We start from the raw sequence: 6,681 nt of genomic DNA on the forward strand, positions 1-6,681 counted from the left end.
ACACAGCTTCCTACATGGCAGGCAGCTCTCTCGGAAGCCTCCGGAATCTGCCTGGTTCTGATTATTAACTATGCAGTTGCAGTGCACAATACTTATACATCATGGAGCTACAAACATTACTTTACACTAGTTATATCATACATAATATAAATTTTTCCGATATTTACAAATTTAACTTTACTACTTGTTTTCTGTTTCAAAGAGGATACCTTCGCTCTCAAACAGAACCTTCCAACCATGGTGTCAATTTCACACATTCGAGGCTCATCCTGAGGAACGTTTTCCTCCACAGAATTTCCCTGATTTTCATTGAACTCAATTCATTTCAGGCTCTGTTTTCCTGACTTGGACTTTAATTCTGATTCTCTCCTGGATTTGTTTCCAGTACATTGGATTTAGGATTTGCTACTGGGGTATCAAAACTATCTGATGAGTCAGAAATAATTAAATCATTCCCACCTTCAACTACTTCCACATCTGTAGGTAAAATATCAATATTAACAAACCTAACCTGTCCATTAACATCTTTACCAAATAGTGTGCGAGGACCACATATCTTAACCACTCTTGGTGATGGTTTGTCACTCACCTTCTGGTTTAATTTCACTATCCGGATTCTCTGTCTGAATTGTGTTTCTTCTACGGACTGTGCCAAATTTGGCTTTAAGAATCTGGTTTGTGGCTGTCGTTTGAGAAACAACTCTGCTGGTGTTCTACGTATGATATGTTTGATATGTAATCAAAAAATTAGCCAATTTGTGATCCAATGACAACTGTTGTTTCCTTGGATTTGGACCCAACATTTGTTTTATGAGGGCACATTTTACAATTTGTACAGTGCGCTCTGCTGCACCATTCAAAGCAGGATGGTATGGTGGAACCTTGGTATGTTTCACACCATTTTTTGCTTGCGAATTGTGCAAATTCTTCTGAACAAAATTGGGGTCCATTAACCAAAACAATCTCTTCAGGGAGGTCACATGAAGAATATAATGTTTGCAAAATGTCCAATGTTTTACTTATTATTTTCCACATTGGAAACACCTCAACCCACTTCGAATGGCTATGAACAATTGTCCTTCTAATTCAGTAAAATCAATATGTAGCCTTTGCCACACCCTGGGAGGCCATTTCCATGGCTGTAATGGTACTGGTGGTGGTTGCTTGCTTACCAATTGACAGGTCATACATTGACTCATGATGTACTCTATATTTTTTATCAAGACCTAGCCACCATAAATAACTGCGTGCAAAACTCTTGATCAAGGACATTCCCAGGTGCTGGTCATGGAGGTCTCCTAATAATTTGAACCCGAATTTATTTGGTATAACCACTCTTGCACCCCACATGATACACTATCGACTGATCATTCATTCCTACGAAAGAAGAATGTATGTGCATCTTGGTTACCTGGTTTGGCCATCCATTTGCAATATACTCATACACCTTTGACATCACTGGGTCACGTTTGGTTGCTCTACCAATCTCTTCAGCTGTGACTGACACTTCATCAATGTATGAAAAATAAAACACTGGTTCCCTATCAGTTGTAACTTGCAATGTCTAGATTGCCTTCCCCATCACATCAGCATTAGTGAACAGCTGATCATCTGTATATGCTGACAAAAATCAAAGCCCATCTCTGCATTCAGGCTGCAGCTAATGTTGGAACTGAGGACTTTGGATGGAGGATTGCCGTTAGGGGCTTATGGTCCATAACAATGGTAAACTTACAACCACACATGAGAAACTTCTTGACCCCAAAATTGAATGCCAAAACTTCCCTTTCAATTTGTGAAGCAAAAGCAATTGGTCTCCTCCCCACTACGTGATACATGAGTGATCACTGCCCCAACTCCATACAGAGAGGCATCATATGCTAGCTTAATCTGCTTAGATATGTCAGTGAACTAACGGTGCTCTCTACCAATTTGCTTTTACACTCCTTGAATGCTGTATCACTTGAAAAAAAAAAAAACAGGTCCATTGGAAGTGGTCAAAAGTTCATTCAGTGGATGCAATACTGTAGCCAAATTTGGTAGGAATTTCATAATAGTTCAAAAGACCCAAGAATGAACAAAGTTCAGTGATATTCCTGGGAGTGGGTGCATTTCTAATTGCATCCAATTTTTCCTTGGTTGGATGTAAACTATCTTTGTCTACTCTGTACCCTAAGTACTTGAGTTTTTAAAATCACACACTTATAAGCAGACACAAACAGCTAGAGAAACAGAGTATGAGGACTTCATTCAATGTTATTATGAATTTGCCTATTTGGTGCCGAAATTAGTATGTCATCCAAACATACTACCTTCAATACCTTGCAAAATCTGGTTCATCAACCCTTGGAATATGGCAGGGGCAGAAGACACTCCAAACGGTAGCCTATTAAATTGATATAGGCCTAGATGAGTATTTATAGTCAAACATGACTTGGACTCATCTAGTTCAAACTGTAAGTAGACATTCGTAAGATCCAGTTTTGAGAAGATCGGACCACCGGTCAGTTTTGTGAACAAATCTTCTATTTTCGGCAATGTATTGGGGACATTACCCTCTAGAACCTGGTTTACGGTTACCTGATCACCACACAATCTTACCTTATCAGATTTAGGTACAACAATGGGGGTGTAGCCCAATTACATCGATCTTACAAATGTTGAGTCTCTAGTCTTGAGTTCTTGCTCAACTTTCCTCCTCGAGTGCATATGGTACAGAACGTGGCTTGTAGTAAACCAATCTAGCGTCCTTCTGTACCCTGACATTCACCTTGGATGGGACTGCCCGTTTCGCAGAACACCTTCGGATACTTCTTGATAACCTCATCCATTGATGAAAATCTCGCTTCCACACAGAAAATCTTACTCCAATCCAACTTCAGTGAGCTCAATCGATTTCTTCCTAGTAAGGCAGACTTGTCTCCTTTCACTACTATTAGGAGGCAAGTTCTGAAATTGATCTTTATATTTCACTGGTACAGTGATATGACGTGGCACAGGAATTTTCTCTCCCAAGTAGCCTCGCAGCTCTATCTTGGATTTCTCCAGTTGGAACTCACACAATTTGTCGAGGTACAATGACTCCAGTACTACTCACGGATGCACCAGTGTCAATTTCCATTGGTATCTTGAATCCCACAACATCTGTGGATTTTGAGGCTTTCCAAATCGCTGTCCGTTAACCTAGTGCACCTGATGACGTGTAACTATAACATCTCCAGATCCTGTTGTTGTTCTTCCATGCTATGTAGTCTCTTGGGATTTCTACTCAACTTTGAACGCTGGACTCCGCTTTAAAAACTGGTTTACCCTTCGGTCGGCATGCCTTCACAAGATGCCCAGTCTTTCTGCAGAAGAAACACTCTGCCTTCATGTATGGACAACTTTGAGCAATGTGTTGTCCCAGACAGCTATAAGCACAACTTTGACACTGTTAGAATTTCCAGTTTGAGACTTTGGGCCCCCACCGTCTTTTACTTTGAACCTGCAGGTGATTTACCTCAGTTGACTGACGACCGTAATTATTTTTTAATTCTCAGGAATATTGTTCAGCCATGCCCATCGACCTCGCTGTCTGACAAGCAATCTCAAAAGTCAAGTCATCCGTCGTGAATAACTTCCTTCTGATTGCATAATTTTTCACCCCACAAACAAAATGATCCTGTAATGCTCGGTTTTGAAAGTTTCCAAAATTACATTGCATCGATAGCTTTTTTAATGCCACGATGTAATCACTGATACCTTCATTCGTCTTTTGATTCCGAATCGATAACTTTCAGCAATTTCTAACAATTTGGGGTTATAATGCTGCCCCAGCTTCATTAAAATCTCTAAGCGTTGTGTCCGTTGGCTCGTCAGGCACAAGCAGATTTACCATAGTTTCATACAATGTCGGACCCGCCTCCGATAAGAAGATTGCTTTCTTACATTCCAACACAGCCCGGTTCTGGACTGCATTGTCTGAAACTTCAATTAGGTAATTTGCAGTGAATTACATTTCTAGCCGATCCACATATGTTTTAAAACATTCCCGGTCGTGTCTATACTCCCCCAAATGTCCGATTACACCTGCCATTTTAATCTCTAGCTGTTCAAAGTGTGTGTTGTATTTTACCTTGGATTTTTGTAGTTTTTTTTCCCCCCAAAGACAGAAACTTCCAAAGTCTCTGTCGGCTGGCTGAATCCTTCAACAAAATTTAAGCTTTAAATCATCCAAAAAATCCCATCTCGCCACCAAATGTGATATATTCACAGAGCACAAGCACACAGCTTCCTACATGGCAGGCAGCTCTCAGAAGCCTCCAGAATCTGCCTGGTTCTGTTTATTATTATTAAACTATGCAGTTGCAGTACACAATACATCCACATCCACATCCAGTGTGGAGCTACAAACATTACCCCTCTGACCCATGCAGGCAATCGAAACTAGCCCAAGAAATCACCCTGGCTGTATTCTATTCCCTGCAGAACTTACTATATTTGCGCTGTCCAACAAAAGGTCATCTAGTCTAATCTCAATTACCAGCTCTCGGTTTGTAACCCTGCAGGTCACGGCACCTCAAGTGCCCATCCAAACCATTTCTTAAGTGGTGAGGGTTTCTGCATCCACCACTCTTCCAGGCAGAGAGTTCCAGATCCCCAAAACCCTCTGTGTAAAGAAGCAACCCCTCTAAACCTTCCACCAACCACCTTAAAACTATGCCCCCTTGTTATAGACCCCTCCACCGATGGAAATAAACCCTTACTATCCACTATGTCCAGGCCCCTCAATATTTTGTAGTCTTCAAATGGAGGTCTCCTCTGTTCCAGTGAGAACAAACCCAGCCTGTCCTATCTGTCCTCATAAGCAGGCAGCATCCTAGTAAATCACATTCTTCCTACAATACAGCAACCAGAACTGCAAGGGACAAGTAGTTTCAGTTAAAATATTCAAAAAGCAACAGCATTATAATCCACACCTGAATTAATTCAAAGTTTCATAATTCAGATTGGCTAATTTGATTCCATGTGAAAAAGAACTCATTTATATAGCAAAATATCCCAGAGTGAAAAAGACCATTTAAATTACCAGTAGCCTGGGATTTATTGTTATAAGAGTACAGGAAGAGAAACAGCAAATGAGAAAACAGGTGCTTTAGTCAAGGGATCCTCAACTGTACTAGAGAAATTCAGGGTCATGTATAACCATTTAGCAAAATTGTTCAACTACATTGGGACTTAAATGCAACATTTAACATTCTGAACAACAAAGTAGTACAAGTAAACATGGCTTGAAGATGCAGATTCAGTCAACTTAAAACTAAAGGAAACAGCCCAGAAAAATAAATTCCACCCACCTACACTCTAAATCAATACTTGATTAAATAATTAATCCAGTTCCTTTATCATTGGTTCATGTGACTCCAATAAAGGGACATGAATTTATTCTATGAGTAAGAGACCAAAATAGCAACACAAGTGTGACTGACATGTTCCTTAAAAAAATAAAATATAGTGCCATCTACTGAAATAGTCAAATAAATAAGACAGAATACCAAGATACATTAGATTTACTGTGTCAGAGGCAGCGTACAGCTAGGGACTTACTACACAACTCATTAAAAGGAGGAGGGATGTGTGTAAAAAAAACATTCCCACTTTACAAACTCAACACCATCATCCCAAGTAATAAAACTTTTATCTTTCCAGTTATCCACAATCCATTGGAATTTTATTCTGATTGCTACAAATTCTCATGTACTGTCAACACAGATAAAGTCATTTTCTACACACAAGAAAGCGATTTAAATCTGTTAGGCTCAATTCAGTTCCAACCAACAAAACACAATCAACTCTGGAAGACCAGGACACCATAAAAAACCCATTTATCACTGGGGGAGGAAAAGACAGGTTAACCATAAAATATGCAGGCAAGAATTGAAGAGAAACCTTTAAACAAATACCTTAAAACAATAGATAACCTTGTAAAAACTAGCCCAAAGAGACAATTTATGGGAGCTCCATCTAGGCAGTCTGATGGAATTCAGAAGAAAATGAGGGTCTGTTCATTAAAATCATGATATTTGCAGAGGAATGCAGAAAAAGATATGTGTTTAAACCATACCAATCAATTCTGGTTAAACTTCAATTAAGAAAACAATTGGTAAAAGATCCTCCCGACTATTTATCCTACCATCAATCTGCTCAAATTTCAACTCTACTTCATGCTTGCCCTATTTCACACGAGCGTGATGAATAGTATTGCCACCAGGGCTACTCCAAGCACCTCCAAGGAAACAGATGTCACTAATAACGTTTCTAAACAAAAAATGAGTGCTGGCAATAAACGTTAATATTTGGGTCAGTGAGGCTGTTGTTGTCTTGTCACTGTAGATACATGGTTGTAGAGGTTACAGCTTTGTTCCACTGCTCCTCAAATTCTGGTTGCACTTCAGTCCCACACTCCTGATCTTTGGGCACCCTGTGCGGAGGGGAACGGGCAGGTCGGAAGGCCTCCTCGTAGGACTGCTCCTGAGCACTGCCAAGGGGGCCATCAGCCGGTCCAGGCAGCGGGCGGTCGAGGGGGTCGCTCAACCCGACTGCCTGCCTCTCTTCCACGGTTACTTCCGAGCCAGGGTGTCCCTGGAGATGGAGCACGCGGTGTCCACCGGTATGCTCGCGGCCTTCCGTGAGAGGTGGGCA

This window comes from Pristiophorus japonicus, chromosome 2 (genome assembly GCF_044704955.1).
Source record: "Pristiophorus japonicus isolate sPriJap1 chromosome 2, sPriJap1.hap1, whole genome shotgun sequence".
In the NCBI taxonomy this organism is placed as follows: domain Eukaryota; kingdom Metazoa; phylum Chordata; class Chondrichthyes; family Pristiophoridae; genus Pristiophorus; species Pristiophorus japonicus.